Raw genomic sequence first — 21,876 nt, 5'->3', positions numbered from 1 at the left:
TTTATCTGCCCATTTTATTTTATTAATTTCTTCATCAGAAAAATTATTATTATTAACAATCTCTTCAATAAGAGTATTTAAATTAAGATTTTTAAATTTTTCTTCAAATAATTTTTCTAACTCAGAAACAGAAGATTTAAATTTAAAATCTTTAATATCTGGAGGGGATTTAATAGAAGAACTAGCAATAAAAACAATATTAGTTTCTGATTCTTGTATATGAATATCTGGTTTAATTTTATTAATAGCCAAAATAATTTGATTAATACGATCTTTAAGAGAAACTATTTCTTCACCTATTATCGTAAGATATAAATTTGTATAATTCTGTTTTTCAATTATTTGATTAATATGTTTAACAGTTATTTGTAACATATCATTTTCAAATAATTTTGAAAAAGCAGTAAAATTCAAAACTTTATTATTCTTTTCTATAATAAAAGATTGTTGAGGAGGATAAACAGATCTTTGAATCTGTCCAGAAGAAAATTTATAGTTTCTTTCAAGAATAGAAATATAATCTATAAAGAATGTTTTAAAAAACCAAGGAACAAAATGAATTAATCTATTTTGATTTTCACAGTATTTATAAAATTCTGTGACCATATAATCAAATTCTTCTTCAGAGAAACTTTTAAAATACCAATCTCTGAAAGATTTCCATTTGGGTAAATAAAATTCTGTATTGATCTTTTCTCTAGCAAAAGATCCTTTAGTAAAATCAATTTTTGGTTTACTATCCATTAAATAGTAAAATTCATTTCTGAAACAGTATCAGTCTTTTTAACTTTTTGAAAGTTACATTGATGAATAATATTATTTTGATTAATAACTAAATCTTCTGCTGAAGATTTAACTTCTTCTTTTATTTGAGAAGTTGAAGCTCTAGAAGTTTGTGGAATATCCACCATATAATCTAGAGGTGAAATAAAAGAATGACTAGATCTTGATCTAGCATAAACAGAAGAGGGTAATAATCTTCTTTGTTCATTATTAAACTGTATTTGAACAGATCCTTCATTATTTTGAATAACTTGCTGTAAATCCCTATTTATTATAGGATTTCTAGGAACAGCCTGTTCAATTATCCAATTTTCTGAAAATTCTATTTCTTCCCATTTTATAGATCTACGAGTTGTAATATTGGATCTGTTAAAATTAGTTTATATTAGAATTGTTTCATTTAATTTCTTATCAATTCTTTTACACATAGGATTCAGTGTAAACAATTGTTTATAATGAATACGATAACAGATACATATAACTTCTGTTCCAGGAGTATAATTATAATCATGAGTTTTAACATTTAATGTTAAAGAGTCTAGTATATTAATATCAGATATAGATAAAGATAAATTTGGATAAACATCAAAATATACTGGACCATGAGTCAGACTAGATTGAATTATTTCCATAAGAGATTGTTTCCAATTTAAATTTCTACCATCTCTTAAAGCTGCTATAAAGCTTTCTGGTAAACCTTCTAAAGTTAAAGGTCGAAAAGCAATTTATATTAAACCTATATGAATAAATCTGTAATTTTTCTTATAAGGTAAAATATCTTTATTATTCAATAGTCTAATAACCATTTCTTCATTATGAAGAGGTACTGATGATTCTGTAGTTTTTACTACCTGTTTAAAATCTATTTTTTCAAATGTTCTTAATTTATAGATCGTTTTAGATTCTATTTTAGGAATAGTTCATTTATTTAATAAATCTAAATTTTCAGGTAAATCATATTCTTCATTTAAACTGTTTTTAACAGTTTCTTTCATACTGAAAATATTCATTTGAATAAACAGTGCTAAATCATCAACCAAAACTATTTCCATGGCTCTGATACCATCTGAGGCTTGGTATAAAAATTGAATCTGATACGTGGCATTGTTTTACTAAATGTTTTCTTAGTTGCTTTCGCACACATGGAGATTATATGTTTTCAGCCTATATACCATATTCAAATTAATATAATATAAATATTTAACATTTGAACACCGGTATATTTTTTTTGATCATTCAAACGATCAAATTTTTTAAAACTCAAAACATGAAACTTCTATATCTTGGAGTTTTTTACGTTATATCCAAATCTCAAATCATTTGGACTTCATATGGCCAAGATATGTCATATTTAATTTTTTAAAAATCACTAATTATTTAGTAATCTCACATTACTGAATCAACAAATTGTAATACTTACTTAAGGCATTTCACTCCTTCATAGAATCAATTTTCAATGTATGCAGTAGTTGGGTTGACTTCATATCAGAAACAAGTTGAGATAATATTGTTCAAACCGGATTGAATTTCTTCAAGCATGTGTATCTGGAGTTTCGTCCTTGTCTTCTTCATTGAAAATAACCATGTCCAGCTGTGTTGCTTCAGTTTCGGCTTGAACTAGTTCTGTCATAATGTAAGGTCTATGAAATTCGAACTACGTAACCTGACTGCATGCAATCTAGAGTTTTATTTAAAAATATGTGTTTAATGATTTTTATCCATTTAATACATGATTACTGCATGGGTAGGGTTATTTCAGGATTATTATTAAGTTTCATGCATTAGGGTTTTGAAGTTGTATTTCGCGCTCGAACGAGGAACGGAGACCGGGGATAGTTAGGAAAAATATTTTTATTGAATAATTGATTTTAATTATTTAATATGAGATGTTTTAAAGGGCATTTTTGAAAAAATCGGCCTTGGTGGGTATTTTTACTCGCCGGGTCATATGGTTAACTGATACGCAAATTTTATCGTTTCAGAGGACTTTTTGAGGGTTCAGACATTATTTTCAAAAACGTACCTAAACGAAATATTTTTCGGAAGTGTTATTGAGCTTGATGGGTTTGTTTTAATACTTAATGGGCTTAAACCCATTTAAATTTTAATTAGGTCCCATTAGTGAGATAATCATCTACTTAAACCTTACTCTACCAAAACCTAATCCTAACCCTAATACACGGCCGCCCCCTCCCTCATTCAGCAGCATTCATCAGCCTCTTTTCAAAGAAAAACCAGCAGCCCCAATCGAGTTCTTCAAGGATTTTCAAAGAATACTTCTTCCCCGTCTCTCCGGTTCACGTCCCGCGCGTAGTTCTTCGAGTTTTCAAGCGTATAATCATCAAGGCATGCCATTTATCTTCTTTCTCACATCTTTTACATCATATATGTGCTGTGATGTGTGCCATATATATAGAATTCTCGATCATTAAGTGTTAAAACGTTTTTACTACGGTTTGTCATGAAATACGTATGTGCATATATCTCACGTTTTTCGTGTGCTTGTGCAAGGGGGCTGTCGAAAGGGATTTTAGGGGATTGCATAGGACAAGAATGAAGAGGACACTATGCTGGAGTCGAGTCTCAGTCGGGTTAAGGTGAAGGCCGATGGGTTTTTGGCTAGGGAAGGTTTGTTATGGTTAGATCGAGAGAAAGGGATGGGAGCAGCAAGCATGGGCTCGGTCCAGGCCATGGCTCAGACCCTGGTGGGTCCATGTCAAGGCTGGGAAGGGTTCATAGGCTGCTTGTTGTGAGGCTAGGGGCGATGCAAAGGATAAGTCGGTGATTAGGGTTCGGAGTTGGTGATCTCGAGGGAAAGATTGCGAAACAGCGTGTATGGGGGCTAGGGTCCTTGGCTAGATTTGTCCAAGAGGGGTCCAAGGTGGGCTAGAAAGTGTTGGTTCGAGGCTGGTTTGGTTTGGTTCAGAGTAGGGTAGAAGTTGGCTTTGTGGTGTTTGGGACGCCTTTCAGCCGCAGCGGCGCTGCCCTTTAGACGCCGCAGCGCTTGTGCTTCGAATTAGGAGTGCTGCAAGGGTTGTGCCACCGCTAGCTTCTGCAGATCAGTCTACAAACCTCAAGTCTGTAAGATTTTATGCTTTAAATGTTTTAAATGTTTTTACTCTTATCACCTGCATGATTACATGATTTATGAATTTCAGTACATGTTTAGCTGCTTTAGGATTTCAGGATTAAATGTTTTGAAAACTAGATTAAATTTCTTGATGGGTTACGTTTAGAATTTGGACTCTATTCAGATATCATGCCTCTCAGACGCGCCCCCAATACAGACCGACAGGATTGTTAGAGTATGTGCCCGTCGAGCCAAGTGTTGGCCGATGGTTCACATTGAAACTCTGTGTATAAACAATCTTTATTTTAATTAGATTTGAAATTATTGTTTTTGGCACATATTTATCTTTATACCCATGCTTGTTGCATAGATAAAGTCTTTGAATATACATATAGTAGAAAGAATATGAGATGCTCATATGATGAGTATTATGAAACTCATATTTGGAATACTGTATATTCTAAATAGTCCCTAGTCGATTCAGCAGTCGTTAAGAAGGATAAAGGCCGCTCGAGTTTGAGACTAGTATCTGCGATGTGAGTACCATGTTTCATTGGTAGGGGACATTATGATATCCAAGCATGCAGATAGGTACTCCTTGTAGAGTGCACCGAACAACCCTCCATAAAGGACTTTCCAAGTGATTCTCACTTATCGAGTAGAAACGTCTTAGTTTATGGTTGTACACCATTAGTCTTTATGACCCGAGACAACATTGAGACTCTATGTGCTAGCATTTAGGGAAGGCAATTTTCCCCGCGGGGAAAACCCAAAACGAGACGGTTTGGAGGGAGAGCTATCGGTTTCGGATTCGGTTTCGGGGATTTTTAAAATCCCCGCAATGATTCGGGGCCGAACCCGCACCGATAATAATAATAATAATAATAATAATAATAAAAATAAAAATAAAAATATACAAAATAAAAATATATCTAACCTAACCCCTCAATTTCGATTCTCCCATTCACGCCTCCGGTTCCACTCTCCACTCTCCACTCTCCACTCTCAAGGTCTGACCAACACTCCGACACTCCAAGATATCGTTCAGGTGAGCCCTTTTCTATTATTATGTTCAAAAAGAATCTACATACACAGATAATGATTTCATTTGATTATTAGGTCATGGGTTTGTTAAAATATTATGGAAGATGAAAACTTTACTTAAGACTCGGTCTTTCTCGTGTGAGTGTGCGTTGTGCCAGTGTTTTATTGGGTAAAGACTGAAGTTCACGCGCTCCCTTTCCTTGTAACTCCTTAACAATAAAGTACACTTATTGGCTACTGGTCATTGAAGGAATATTATTAGAGCAAAACTTGGCATTTATACGAAACTTGAAAAAGTAAATGGTGGTTTGAAAATTTAAAGCGAGTTGGCCTGACCATGTGAAAATGGGCACAAATTAAGGATGATTTCATGTATTTGCATATGAAACAAGATTGTTTGATGATGTTCAACTTGGCAACTTGGCCATTTTAATAAAGCAGGAGCCTAGTATATCTTTTCAAATTGCATCTACACTTCCTATGAAAAAAAAAACACTTTATAAAAAATTGACAATATGTTAGACTTCATATTTTAAAAATCTGGCATAAAACCCTTTGGATAGTATCCTTCATCTCATTTCATCCCATAATTATCCATCTCTTATGAAAATTATTTGATATTATTTCAGATGGAATCTTACGATAAAGAGGTTGAAACTGCTTCAACTGTAGAAAGTCAAGCACTTGCATCGAAAAATGAGAGTTTTTTGATCGAGGAAAATGAAATACCTCAAAATAAGAATTTAGATGCTGAAATTATGGGAGCAGATAGTGGAAATAAAAGAAAATTTAGATCTCCTGCATGGGATCATTTTGAGAGGAAGCTAATTGGAGGAAAATGGAAAGCTATATGCAATGATTGTAAAAAGTCTTTAGGTGGTGAAAGTAAGAATGGTACCAGACATTTACTTGGACATATAAAAACATGTTTGCACAAAAAACGGAAGACTATAAAACAATCTTTATTGCAACCAACAAAATCTAATGACGAGAAAACGATGCTTGGGACATACCATTTCAACCAAGACATGGGAGGGAAGAGCTTGCGAATATGATTATATTGCATGAGTATCCGCTATCTATGGTTGATCATGTGGGCTTTAGAAGGTACTCTTATACCTTACAACCGTTATTTAAAGTTGTTTCTTGGAACACAGTTAAGAACGATTGAAGATATTTGAGCATGAAAGAGATAAAACAATGAAATTATTGGATTCAAATGCTAGTCGGATTGCATTGACTACTGATATGTGGACGTCAAATAATCAAAAAAGAGGATTCATGACAATCACTTCACACTTCATTGATGGTTCATGGAAACTACAAAGTCGGCTTCTGAGGTAAATTTTTTCTACTCTCTTAAAATTTGTACTTTTATTTACCATTAATAATATTACTATCATTGTTAAAATTTATTATATTTCTTTTTTTACTAGGTTTATATATATACCGTGTCCACATACTGCTGAGGTCCTTGCAAATTCTTTTGTTATTTGCCTCTTAGATTGGAATTTGGGTCGTAAGTTGTCTACTTTAACTATTGATAATTGCATAACTAATGATGCTATGATTGAGCTTATTCTAGATAAGCTTCATCCGAGTTCACTTATTTTAGAAGGTAAATTATTTCACTTGCGGTGTTGTGCCCATATTTTGAATTTGGTTGTGAGGGATGGACTACAATTAATCAGTGGTAGTATTGAAACAATTCGTTATAGTGTCGGATTTTGGACAGCAAAACCAAAAAGAGATGAAAAATTTATTGAAACAACTCGACAGTTGAAGGTTCCAAGCACTAAAAAATTGGAACTTGATTGCAAAACACGTTGGAACTCTACATATTTAATGCTTAACACTGCGTTGGAATATAAAGACGTGTTTGTTTGTTTGAAACACCGTGAGAGTTTGTATAAAAGAGTTCCCACAGAAGATGATGGTCAAAAGTGAGAGAGATTTATTCTAAATTGAAGATTTTTTATGATGCCACATAGTTGCTTTCGGGGACTGCCTGAACTAGATGAACTGCTGTAAGACTTCTTCTTAAAATTCTTTCCCTTAGCCTTGAATTTCTGCTGTTTCGGTGGCTGGTTTGACTGTGGAGGCTGATAAGGAGGTATGCCCACTGGCATCTGAATGCTACTCCCGGACCCTTGGGAAGTACAAGATGGAACTTGTTGTGATCCTCCCCAAAGCAAACTAGCCTCAATATTCTTTGCTTTCTCTACCGCTTCTACATAAGTAGTTGGTGCTCCAGTCATAACCATCGTATGTATTGTCCGATTGAGTCCTTGCATAAAACGCGACAGCTTGGATCGATCACTATTAGAAACATAAGGTACGTAAGCTTGAAGAGCAGAAAATTGAGAGGCATACTCTCCCACTGACATATTTCCCTGAACCAACTGATTGAACTCGGCTTTCTTAGCATAATAATAAGATGGATACGAGTATTCTTGAATAAAATAAGTACGGAATACCTCCCAAAAAATTATCTGACCAGATTCTCGGATTGCTTCCTCTGTGGCTTCCCACCACAGTTGTGCTCGATCCTTGAGTTGGTAAACAGCTAACTTGAGTCTCAGCTCTGGAGTGTACTCCACGAAATTAAATAAATAATTCATGCTCTTCAGCCATGCCGTTGCATTTTCACCACCTTCATTCCAAAGAATTTTGGAGGACACATATCTTGGAATTTAGCAATCACTAACTCCATTTCTCTCATTCTTTGAGTCAACTGCTGAACTTCACGATCCATTTCCACATTCCTTGCCCCATGCCTTTCCGGACGAATTGGTGGCTCCTGCTCCACCTCTACCTCTATATCTCACGTTTTGATTTGCCTTTCTTCTAGAGTAGCCACGTCTACCTCTGCAAATACCCTCAGTTATTCCTACGTTTTGAACTACTCTTGGATAGCTTCTTTCCCCTTTCTGCCTCTCCCACTAGGTGCCATTTTACAAGACACAAAGATTACACCACAGGCAGAAAAAAAAAAAGTACTAAAAGTCTTTAAGGAAAGTTAAAACTTACTTCACTACTAGCTCTACTCAGCTAAGTTAAATAATCATAACAAGCAAATCAAATAAGAACAAATAGTAAATCAAATACGCAATCATTTCATTTGTGTCTAAACTCGAGTGTCCTAAACTCTAACTCGAGCATACCCCTGTTACGCTCTGATACCAACTGTGAGAGCCCGTGCCCCTGATTAACTTTTCTTAATTATCAAACAACCGGGATTTATTAGCATAAACAGAGAAAACGAGTAAAAATTTTACATTTTGGGCCTACAGAAATTTTGGAATGACCTCTCCGTAAATAGTATATACCGAAAATTCCAAAACAACGCAACAAAACATTTATGCTCGAAAATAGAGTCCCATAAAACAAACGGAATACCAATCGCACGCATAGCCAACCAGGCTCGATCACACCAAATTAGATCCAACACGCAATAATACAACCATACAAATACACGAGGCATCTCTTCAGCAAATGACTCAATATATTTATACTATAAATATCTGGGGACTCCCGACTCAAACCAACTCACTGGGCCCCACTTTCAGACGCTCCGCCAGCTGCATCAGAACCACCTGTATAACTTGATATGGAATCACAAAACAAACCACAACAGCTGTTAGAGTATGTGCCCGTCAAGCCAAGTGTTGGCCAAGGGTTCACATTGAAACTCTGTGTATAAACAATCTTTATTTTAATAATATTTGAAATTATTATTTTGGCACATCTTTATCTGTATACACATGCTAGTTGCATAGATAAAGTCCTTGAATATACAAATAGTTGATAGAATATGAGATGCTTATATGATGAGTATCATGAAACTCATATTTGGAATAATGTATATTCTAAACAGTTCCTAGTCGATTCAGCCGCCGCTAAGAAGGATATTGGCCGCTCGAGTTTGAGACTAGTATCTGCGATGTGAGTACCATGTTTCATTAATAGGAGACATTGTGATGTCCGAGCATGCAGATAGGTGCTCCTGGTAGTGTGCACCGAACAACCCTCCATAAAGGACTTTCCAAGTGGTTCTTACTTATCGAGAGGAAACGGCTTAATTTATGGTTGTACACCATTAGTCCTTATGACCTGGGACAACATTGAAACTCTATATGCTAGGATTGCACTTTGACTTGTTTACCGACTCTCATGGGGTCATCAGGTGGCAAGGTTGGTTGTTCTGTCGAAACATATAGGAGTCGATGCATTGTAGTCAGGGATTCACCGTTTACCTTCGGGTATGGATATCCTATGTGTATGTAGATTGAAATCTCTGATCAGAGTGTTGATGGTAATTATGAAAGGAGTTTCATAGATTACACAATCGATGCAACTACGACATGACACATAGTATCGATTCATTGATAACTCTCGATATACCAATAGTTGTCGAATCGGTCGGGATATATGAGATGAAGGGACCGTACTGTACGCTAACCATAATAGATTGGTTCTTGCAGGCACTATCATTTGATACTTAGGGAATCATGTAAGCGATGTTGCTAGGCGTTTAACATGATTGGTTGGGTTCTATCAGACTTGAATTCTAACGTTCTTATTATCAAGGAGTTGATAAATAAGAATGGAGCAACTGAGGTATGCTCATATAAGGACATGTTTAGTCTCGAATCACATTGAGATGTGAACCCACGGATAGTTGTATCATTGAACCATTGAGGGTCACACAAGTGCTAACTTTTTAGATCCCGTTGAGAAGTAAAATAGATCAATATGTTGAACGGCTTATAAAGAAGTTTATAAGCGTAAGGAAAAATTAGAAGTATGACTTCTATGAGAGAAATGTAACTTTTAATTTGAGGAAGTTTTTCTAAATTAAAAGTTGACTAAATAAATAATGTATTTGAAAATTTTGATTTTCATAAACATTGTTATGGACTAAATTAAATTAATTCAAGTGTTGAATTAATTAAACACTAGTGGGCCTAGTAGAGTCCAAATAATTAAATTTATTCAAGTCTTGAATTAATTAAATATTATTTGGTATTGTAGTGCACAATAGGAAATAATTATTCAACTAGTGGGCTTAAGTAAAATCAAGCAAGGTTTAATTGGTCTAAATTTTGTTTGAAACAATTAAATTAAAGTCCATGGGCTTTGTACTTGTTACAAGCCCAAATAGAATTGCATGCTTGGGAGGTGAAGGGTTGGAGGCAACTTTTTCAACAATCTAGGCATGTCATGCACATGCTCACTTCAACTTTTTGCACAAACAAGAAAACACTTCCTTCTCTCCTAGCACATGAGTTGGCCGAAATTTTCATGTCATTTCTCTCCCAATTTTTCTTCTTCAATTGTTGAGGAAAGCTTACCCTTCTCAATGAAAAATGCTCTAATTTTTCTAGTGCAAAATTAGAGTGGTTCTACTTTGTTAGTGGTTGACCTAATTTGAAGGATGGAGTCCAAGAGCAAGGAAAACTTGTAGAGGGTCAACCATACAAGATCTAAGTTGTTTACAACTTAGTTGGAGCCATCATCAATCTTTTGAGATTGATAGGTTATTTTCTAAAACACCCTATGAATGTCATTTTGTGTTTTAATGTTATTTGCTACACACTACTAGTAGAGGTGCTCGGCTTTCATGATATGAAAATAATTTTGAAACTTTCGTTGCACATCCAGGCACCTTAAACGATCCCCTTTCAGCAGTTCCGAGGGACAAGGGTCAAACCCTAGTACAAAGATCAAATAAATTACAACATAAAGAAATGACATGTAATGAAACCAATGCAATGCAATGCAATGCAATGCATTTAGGGTACCAATAATCTCGGGTATCAAACCGAATCCAAAGAAATGATAGCAACAACTGTGACCACGTGCCAGGGGTGTGACGTGTCAAATACACCTTCGGCCCTACACATCTTCGTCAGGGGTCTCGGTCTGCAGAACTGCTCGGCCCTTCCGCTAGTCATCAAAGGTGTGGCGCTTAAACGCCCTCAGCTCTAATGTCTAAATAACTCATCCAAGAGTAAATAGAAATGTCGGGAACAACGGAGTCATGGCTCGATATGAATGTGTGCTCAACAATGCATATAAATCCACTGATTATTCCAATATATTTAAAAACTCACATTTATTTAAAAAAATGAGGAGTAATCTTAAAATAAACCCAAACAGCACAAAGATCACATAAACACATAATTCTCATAAAATCACATCAATTAAATTACACGTCATTATAGACGCTGTAAGGAATCGATCAATCCGTACCTTAACCTTCAAATTAAATTACCACAATAACTTATGAACTTGTTGGTGCTTCCTGGCTACTAAAACCTGTGGCAAATAGTTTATTACCATCAAATAAATATTCAAATTTTTGCCAAATACAAGTTACTAATTCTAGGTAGGACCTAAGCTCGGTTTTAAGGTCATAACTCAATCAAAACTTAACCAAAACACACTTATCATAAATGGCTAGAAACCTAACTCAAAATACCATATTTCATCAGAAGACATCAGAAATAAATTCTACCATCTGGACACCGAAAAACGACCAAAACCAGAAACCATGAGAAATAAGTTCTATAACAGATTCAGGTTCGACACGTATGAGTATAAAATTCATATCTAACTCATCATTGACTCAAATCAATATCCGTTAATTGAAAATGAAAGAAAACTCAAATATCCACATTTCCCTAGAAGAAATTTTTTCCAGAATCTCAATAGATAAATCCCAAAATTATCAAGAATATGCTACGATATACGCACTTTGCGACAGAAATCTGTAACTGAGCCATTTCGGCAATATGAGCATAACTATTTCAATACTTAATTGAATTTAACGATTCTTATATCATTACGAAGAAAACACATAGATTTACAACTTTTATTTGAATCATAAGTCCATAATCCAATCAATATAGGTCATAAATTCGAATTAAATTACCTATTCTACGCAGCTCCAACACAAAATTTGATTTTGACACATTTTGGTGGAAAAATCATATCAAATCCGTTTCTAATTGGAATTCCATTTTTTTAGTGGCTAAAGAAAGCTAACACATAGATCTATATGTTTTATTTGAACCACAAGTCAAGAATCTTAGTGCACAACACAAACAAACCAGAAAATCAAAAGCCAAATATGTAATTAGATATAGAAACAACATCTTCTTCCATGAACAAAATTGAAAACCTAGGCTTAGGGATTACCTTCAAAGCTTCCTATGAACTGAGATGAAGCTATAATCGACCTCTTCACACTCTAAAGAACCAAGAAAAATAGAAATCAAAAAGCTGGAAAGGAAACGCAGCAACTTGGAAGAAACATGGTAACAAGAAACAAGCTCCTCTATGTTGATTATGACAAGGAGAGCTGAGGGACTTCTTGGGATATCTTGGGTGAGCTATGGAGACTCGATTCCTAGCAGCAAGAGGTGACGAGAAGCTTCTCACGATGGAGAAGAAAAATGGATGCAAGAGAAGAGGCAAGAAACTTGAGGAGGAATATATATATATCCAATGATTTAGCCCAAATTGCTAGAATGTGACCCGGTTCCAGTATTACAACTCCCGTGCTATAAAACTTCGATATGTATTTTATTATCTTCTATAATTCCGATATTTTCTAATACATATTCTTAACACAGAATTAAAATTATTTGGCTTAATTATTTTAATTTAGCAATTTAAAATAATTATTTCTAATTCTTGTCAAATATTGAATAATTAAATTCGGGTTCTAACAAGCTTGTTGCTCAGTTGTAAGGTTCAGCTGGATGTCGGTGGCAACTGACTGGATAACTTCATCAATATTTGCCAACGAAAACTCAGCTTCTGTATACAGCTGAAGACTCACTGGAGGAGAGTTAAGAGGAGTAGGAGGAGATGGTTGAGCATCCTAAGAGATAGGAACAGTTATTTGTTCATCAGTTTGTTTAGTAACTGGTTCTTTGGATGGCTTTGATTGAGCTCCAAATGTCTGAGCTTGCTCCGTTGATGTTGGGCTTTGGGAATTCACTAGAATAAATAATTGTTGATCTATTTCCCAATTTTTGATCTTCATCTGCAAGGATAAGAGATCCAAGTCCAGCTGCTGAAAAACTGCTATGTTATTGTAGGCAGTTGGACTGATCGGATCATAATTATTTCTTAGCTGAGTTGTGCCTTCAACTAGCTTCTTTACATTCATTAGATCAAAGAAATAACTTCTCCAGTGCTTGAGCAATGGTAACAGCATTGACTGTCTTTAGGACAATTTTCTCCAAGGCGATGAATTTATTCAAAACTGATGTTTTCTGCAAACGCCTGGCAAATACTTCGGTCCTGAATCTGACCCATTCATCATAAACTTCCAACTTCAATTCAGAGAACTCATTTATTTCAATCCAGATAAGATCCATATGAGTCTGAATGGGTTGGTTGGCCTGGGCTCTTCAATTTACTTGTCCTTGCCTTTAGGATCAATTAGGGCGTGAGACATGCTCAACCCTAAGGTGGTGGCATCCACCTTTTCTTTAATTACCACATTACCACACCCTTTGGTGTATCCATTGGTAAGACAGTTGGTATGGCGACAATGATGAGTGGTGCTCTGACTCCAGTAAGTTTCAGTTTGTCATCAGATTCGGTGACTCTCTGCATTGGAGGACTAGTTGGAGTCTGTTGCAGAGTCTCTTCAGCTGCTAATGTAACTGGAACTGCCCTAATAGGTACAACAATAAGAGGCGGTTCAGCTCCAGTTGGTGTCGGACTTTTAGCTGGAACAGCTTGTATAACAGCTGGTTTGGTCTTTTGGGACCTTGGCTTCTTTGTAATTTTCGAAGATGGGGTTTTCTCCGAATCAGTTTCGTTTACAATCAGTTTCCTCTTGATTGTCTTCTTCTTAGCCAAGTCCTTAGTCTTTGCCATCATAACTGATTTGGGAGCTGCCTGCATCCCAATTAGGGATGTCAATGGGTCCGGGTTTTACCCAGACCCGCAATGGACCCGCCCCGTCTGGGGCGGGTTTGGGCATACTAAATGGATCATGGGGTGGGTCTCGGGTTCAATTTTTCATACCCATCTGGGTATGGTGCGGGTCATGGGTCCTATAATACCCGTCCCATATATGTAGATATAAATGATAAATATGATAAATATTAAGATAATTGTCATATTATGATGGGGTTGCTGCGGTATTGGATCCTAGATATAAGATGAAGCTTGTTGAATTTTATTTTCGCCTAATTTATGATGAAAGATCACAATCTAAAGTTGATGAAGTTCGACGAAATTGTTGTGATTTATTGGTTGATTACCAATCCAGGACAACAAAATCATTGAAAAATAGTGGTGGTTCAAGGATCGATGGGACTTCATCTGTTTCTAATATATATTGATGCATCTGATATTAATATTTTAGATATGTATGATAAATTCATGGCTTCAAGTTCAACCAAGCTGCGTCAAAATCCCTAACCGAGTTGGATATGTATTTGGAAGAAATTATCTTGTCACGAACTCATCATTTTGATATACTTAGTTGGTGGAAGACAAATGGGGTCAAATATCCAAATTTACCGAAAATGGCTAAGGATATTTTAGATATTCCTGTGTCAACTATTGCATCTGAATATACTTTTATCAATAGTGGAAGAATAGTTTGTCATCATCGTAGTAGGCTTAATCCAATGACTTTGGAGGCATTGATGTGCTCGCGAAGATGGTTGTAGAGTGAAGTGGAAGGTAAATAAATCACAATTTTATTTTGTTATTGTATTTTTATTTTAATTTTGTTACTGTACTTTATCTCTTTAAATTACATTTTTTTACGGTTTTAAATTACCGTTTTATATTTTCAATATACTTTCTCTCTTTAATTTTGTAGGTAATTCTTCAAGTAATTTACCAATTTGCCCCACTATTCTTGATGAAGAGGAAGATGATCCTGAAGAATGTGTCTGAAATAATGCTTACTCGCTGATTTTATATTGATCTGTTTAAATTCTATTATGACTTATTTTTGGGGATGTCAAGACTTTTTTTTTTGGAGCTAGTAACTCTTTTTTTATGTAATTCATTATGTCGTGAAAATATTTTGTTTGTTAGTATTAAGTGTGGTCGAAGATATGAATTAATTTTCTATTGTGTTGTATTTAGAGGGTTGTTTGTTTTATAATTCAGTCATTTGATAAGAAGATTACTGTTTTCATTTTAAAAAAATTCGGGTCTCACGGGTCTCGCGGGTCTACCTGGCCCCATTTCATATTCGGGGTGGGGCGGGTCCGAAGAATATTTAACCGGGGTGGGACAGGAAATGGGTTAAATGTTTATTCATGGGACGGGTCTTGGGTTTAGCCATACCCGCCTCATTAACATCTCTAATCCCAATCTCCTTCTTAACCTTGATAAACTGCTCAGGAGATATGTCCAGCTTAGTCTTTGGCTGCTGAACATTTTTGGCATTGAAGACTTTAAATTTGGATGACTTCTCAGCCAAGTCATACACCAGACCATTATTCTTCAGCAGGTAGCTGAGTGGCACAGCATAACTGTTGGACTGCTTAGAAGACTTAACCACGTTCTTCAGAATGTTGAATATGATTGTAGACCAGTTCAGTCTCCTTCCCTTCAAGATAGCAGTCATCACTTGAAATTTCTCAAGGGTTAGGGCAGCAAATGAGTCTGCCTTGGCAAGTACACCCTTGGCCACTATATCAGCCAGCAACTGAATTTCTGGCTTCAGCTCCTTCTTGAGATCAAAAACTTTGATTTTCCTCCCATCAGCCGACAAGAGAGTTTGCATCTCTTCAATATCAGCAATCTTTATCTCAAAAAAATGAGATAAACCATCAGAAGGTAGCTAGAAGAGAGAACTGAAAGATTCTTCATCTATTGTCAGCATCTGGTTATTGACGGTTGAGATGATTTTGCCGTCAGTAGAGATTGTGCTGTTTGCATAGATTTTTTGAACTTGCTTTAGTAAATATCTTGGGTTGCCAATCCAAGAAATTTTTCAGGCCAGCTGCTTGGAGTTTTAGAAAACACCTAGAACTTTTTCTTCTTTTACAGAGATAACTGATTTGAAGTCAGTAGCCATTGCGTTGAGAATGTAGGCGGGAGTTTGGTTTACCATTTTGCTTGATTTTTCAGTTTCTGCAAAGAAAACTTTGAGTGTTTGAATGCTCTGAAATTTTGAAGCTCTGAGAATTAGAAATAAAGTAAAGAAAAGAAACTGAATAAGGGCGGCTGATTATTTATGTTAGTGACTGATCAAATTTTTGGACACGTGTTAGTCCAATATTAATTTGAATAAAATAGTACATGTGTACGTTTGAATAAGTTTCTTGGACTACGTTGGGTCACGTTTTCAATCACTATACAATGAATGACATAACTAAATGCGTAATTTTAACAGTCACATCACTTAATGTGGAATTTCATTGATAATCAGTTAACTTATTTGATAAGATCAGTTAGGTCAATAACCGAGTGATCAGTTGAAGATCAACTGGCAATTTTATTATCAGTAAACGAATTTAAAACTCGACATTTTCCCTAAATAAATGCATAAAATTAAGATAAAGTTGAGAATATCATTAAATATAGACGGTTGACTGAAGTCTCTTCATCTTCTTCAGTTCGTTTCTTCAGTTGGTTTAATTTTGTCTATAAATAAGATCAAACTCATTAGTTTCAAAATAATTCAGCAGATAACATAAGTGCAGATGGACAAGGCTTGCAGTTCCAATCAACCCAATCTTGCATAGAGACTGTCATTTGACGAAGCTTGGAAGAAAGACATTGAAGACTTTGTCTTTGCGAAGACTATGTCCACCTGGACGAAGATTCAAGAGCTGCAATCTCTTCAGAAAGATAGTCTAGTTGGCTCAGATGAACAGAAGGCAATTGAGATAAAATACACGTGGCATCTCTCCATCATTCATACTTCAGACCTTGCCACCGATGAAGGTCTCTATTACATGATGCTCATCAAGGAGTATAGAATTCTAGATAAAATTTCCTTCTCAGAGAATTTTAGGAGAACTTCCTCCGAGGAGATGTCCCTTTGGATAACTCTTTGGAAAGATGCAGTAGATATGGAATTAAACCGTGTAATAGCAGCTAGGTATTATCAATAAAATTTCTATTTTGCCCATTGCTGTTTGTTACTTTATTGCTTTGACCTTCTGCATACAAACTGATGATAACTGAAATAACAACTGATAATAACTTAATGTCAACAAGAATATAAGGTAATGAAAATATCATTAAGAAAAATCAATTAAACCAAAAATATTGCGAATGTAAGAAAACTTAGTCTCGGGTATTGGCTTGGTGAAAATTTCAGCTGCTTGTTGTTCAGTTGAAATATACTCCAGTGTGATTTCTTTCTTAAGAGCATGATATCTGATGAAGTGATGTCTATAGTCTACATGTTTGGTCCTGGAATGAAGAACTGGATCGTATGTAATCGCAATTGTGCTTGTATTATCATAGAAGATTTTTTATTCTTCCGCATTGACTCCATAGTCTTTCAGTTGTTGCTGAATCCAGAGCAGTTGAGCACAACTACTTCCAGTAGCTAGGTATTCTGCTTCAGTTGTTGGAGTTGCTATGGATGTTTGCTTCTTGCTTAACCATGAAATCGGACTGTCTCATAGAAACTGACATGATCCACTGGTGCTTTTTCGATCAAGTTTACATACTGCATAATCTGCATCTGAATATCCAACTAAATTGAAAGATGAGTCCTTAGCATACCATAAGCTCGCATTTTGTGTGCTTTTAAGATATTTCAATATTCACTTGGCAGCTGAAAAATGTGATTGCTTAGGATCTGTCTGAAATCTAGCACACATGCAAACAACAAATACAATATCAGGACGGCTAGCAGTTAGGTAAAGTAAAGAACCTATTAAATATATGTAAAGTGTCGTCTCAACTGATATTCCACCTTCATCTTTATCTAATTTAATCGATGAACTCATGGGAGTATTTGCAGCTGAACATGTCTTCATGCCAAATTTCTTCTGCAGTTCTTTCGTATATTTACTCTGACTGATAAATGTACCGGTTTTCGGTTTCTTTACTTGCAGACCAAGAAAGAACGTTAGTTCACCCATCATGCTCATCTCAAATTTATCCTACATTAACTTGGCAAACTTCTCGCACAATTTGGGGTTAGTTGACCCAAAAATAATATCATCAACGTAAATTTGCACAAGTAAAATGTGATCATTCTTTGAAAATTTGAACAAAGTTTTGTCAAATGTTCCAACAGTAAAATCATGATTAGTCAAGAATTTCCAACAGTAAAATCATGATTAGTCAAGAATTTTGAAAGAGTTCATACTAAGCTCTTGGAGCTTGTTTAAGACCATATAAAGCTTTGTTCAAATGAGAGACATGATCAGAAAAAGAGTGATTTACAAAACCTGGTGGTTGTTCAACATACTCTTCTTCCTGCAACTGATCATTTAGGATTGCACTCTTGACATCCATCTGGTATACTTTAAAATATTTAAAGAAGGCATAGGCGAGGAATATTCTGATTGATTTCAGTCGTGCAACTGGTGCATATGTCTTGTCATAATCGATTCCTTCTTCTTGTCTATATCCTTGTGCTACCAATCTTGCTTTGTTACGTACAACTGAATCATCCTCGTTCGGTTTGTTCCTGTAGACCCACTTTGTACCTATAATGGTTTTAGAAACTAGTCTTGGAACTAAAGTCCAGACATTGTTATGGATAAACTGATTTAGCTCCTCTTACATAGCATTTATCCAGTTAGGATCAGCTAGAGCTTCATCAGTTTTCTTTGGTTCAAGATGTGAAACAAATTCTGAATGAACAAATAGATTAAACATTTGGTTTCTTGTTCTTACTGGATCAGATGAATTACTTATCACTAGTTCTTGTGGGTGTGATTTCTTCCATCTGTAGTTGGGATTAGTTGGATCGACTTCAGAAATTGGTTCAGTTTGTAACTGAACATCAGTTTCAGTTGCAACATCTTCAGTTGGTATTTGAATATTATCGCATTGTTCTAGCAACTGAGTGTTAGGAACAACTTTCTGTTCAGCTGTTTAATCCACAATCTCTGATTCAGGTGTTTGAAGGATATTACGATTGATGTGAACTTCTTACTCACTATCATCCTCCAAACTGATTTCTGTAAAGCGATCAGTTAGCTCAACTGGATCAGTTGGCTTATCAGTTAGTGTCGATTCATTAAATACAACATGAATTGACTCTTCTACATTCAAAGTACATTTGTTAAATACTCATGGGTTAAACTGCCGTTGATGTCCCCGCCGCCGGGTACTGCAGTTATATGTAGATGGATCCATCGAATTAGAGCTGATACGAAAGTCACAACTAATGATATGAATTCAATAAAGGGAAAATGAATATGTATATGATGATACAATATGACATGATTTGATATGAATATGTTTACATTTATGTTCATGGTTTTGAAGATCATGAAAGTTATTTTGCTTACAGTACTTTTCACTGTTGCATGATATGTATATGTACTTGTTATAACAGTTCAGGTGTGTTGAATCTTTAGACTCACTAGGTGTGATTGATGCATGTAGAGCCCAAAATCAGCACACGTAAAACCCATGCATTTATTTAACTGTTAAATTATTTAATTAATTTTAAAATGATTTGAGTGATGCATGATTTATGAAATTACAGTATTTTAAATTATTTATCTTTATGTTATGCACGATATAATGTTTTCTTGAGTTTCATGTTTCAGGCGATTATTCGATGCAGGATCGAGGAAAAGAGACCGACGATGATTTTGGCGATTTTAAAATGTGGTATTTTATTTTAAGTTAGGATTGGGATATTTTAAAAGATTTATTTAGTTTTTATCATTTTTTAAAGCATAATTTAATTATTAGGTGACTTTTAGATCCTAAACTTTTAAAGTTTAACACTTCTGCATTTTATCTCAAATTAGGGGATTTTATTAAAGTTAGAAGGGATTAATATTTTAATTAGTTTGTTAATTATTTTATTAAGCAATTTTATTCCCTTAATTTAGATTAAACACACGCACACACATTATCACACGCACACGCACATTCACGATTCTCACACACACACATTTCATTGCTTCCATTTCATTTTTTTTAAAGCAAAAGTTGGTGTTCTAGAGTTCAGTAGCAGCCGCCCCTTCCTCTGCAATTTTTCCAGCAATTCTCGTCTACTTTTCTTAAAGAAAATCGTACCACGTTCGTCCTGGATCAACCCTCGCATATTTCCCGCTTCGGTATCGTCGTTTCGGTATTTTTAAAGATCAAGACATGTATATTCTATTGTTTCTGCATCGATTTCATCATACTATGTGTTGTGATGTTTATTATGTGTGAAAATCCATGTATGTTGCGAAAAGTTTGAGCAAAAATGTTTGAAATGAATTTTGGATCAAAATTTTAGATCTCCAAACGTGCCTGCTGTTATTTTGATTTCTGCAAAAATTTGGTTGATTTTATGGAAATGTTTTCAGCATATAAAACATAGTACTTTTTGATCGAATTCGTAATTTTTGGACAAGAAATTAGTAAGTTATGATCGTTTTCGTGAGACTGCTCAAACTGGGATTTTATGAAAATGTGTTCTTGACTTGTTCTTGAGAATTGTTTGTTGCAGGCTTCGTTGGGAACCGTCAGGTGATTGCTATTGCGTTTAGGTACATTGTGTATGATGTTGGGACGATTTTTGGTGCTTCGTTTCGTGTCGATAGGTACCTAGTTGCATTAGAAGTCGTAGGAAGTGTTTAAGTGTCAAAATGTCGTTTGCACGAGTTGTGTTGCGTTGTAGGATTTGCGTCGTGGTTTTGGGGCGTCGTGTTAGTTTGAAACATTGCATTAGTATCCTAAGTTGAATCTCGTTGCATCGGTTTTGAGTCGATAGGGCGTGGCTTTGAGTTTGCATCAAAATTGAGCTTTTGGGGTCTTGGGCGCAGAACTAGCGCCGCAGCGCACGACATTCGCATGTCGGAGCCCCGCAGCGCTAGAGCTGCGGCCCTGACAGCGCCGCGTCGCTAGAGCCTAGCGCCGAGCACCGCAGCGCAGCAAGGCCAAGCGCTTAGGCGCTTCAACATGAATTTTAAATCACTATTTTGGGCTCATGTCTTCTATGTTTTGGGAAATGTTCACACATCATTTTAGGAGTTGTTTTGGGAGTTGATGTCATGGTTTAGTACGATGATTAAACGAGGTCAAGTCCCGAGTGATTTAGAACGTCGTAAGTAATTTTTTACCTCGGGTGGTGAGCACAATTTTTACGTCTAAGTTATGGAAATTTAAGTTCTTGATAATGTGTTAGTATGTACAGCAGTAGCCCAGACGAGATCCAACTAATCCCTCAACACTCTGTAAGTATGTTTGACGTGCAAAGAAAAATGTTTTTGTTTTTCAGGTATGCTAAATGTCTTGTGACCAAATATGAACAGGTTTGGAAGTCGGTGAACATGGCCGAGGACCTCTCCACCCCGGTAAAGTATGACAGGGTTTAGATCAAGATTGGAAAACGGTAAAGTATGACCAAGGACCAATCCACCCGGTAAAGTATGACCGAGGATCTCATGTATGCAATAGTGGACATCTCTACCAGCCCATTACTCTGGTTTAGTCTGATCATGCAAATTTATGTATGGGTCACTTGCTTTGAAACATATCTCTACGCAAAATGATGATGTTTATGCATGTTCAAGTATGTATGATGCAAGCATGTTTATGAAAAGTTTTACGTTATGATGGCACGTCTATGTTTATGCAAGTACGTTCAAGTTTCAAGTATGTATTCTCTATTTTAAAATGCATTTGGTTTTATTATGTATTATTTGTTACTCCCAGTTTATACATGTTAAGTCTTTAGACTCACTAGACATGATCGATGCAGGTGAGAACGAGTATGAGGAGACGAGGGGTGGGGACCAATGAACCGCTCGATCTGCGCAGAAGGCTAAACCCGAGGACCGCTT

Source organism: Primulina huaijiensis, chromosome 13, assembly GCF_012295235.1.
Source record: "Primulina huaijiensis isolate GDHJ02 chromosome 13, ASM1229523v2, whole genome shotgun sequence".
Classification (NCBI taxonomy): Eukaryota; Viridiplantae; Streptophyta; class Magnoliopsida; order Lamiales; family Gesneriaceae; genus Primulina; species Primulina huaijiensis.
The sequence above is the reverse complement of the archived record's forward strand: the minus strand, read 5'-3'. Positions refer to the sequence as shown.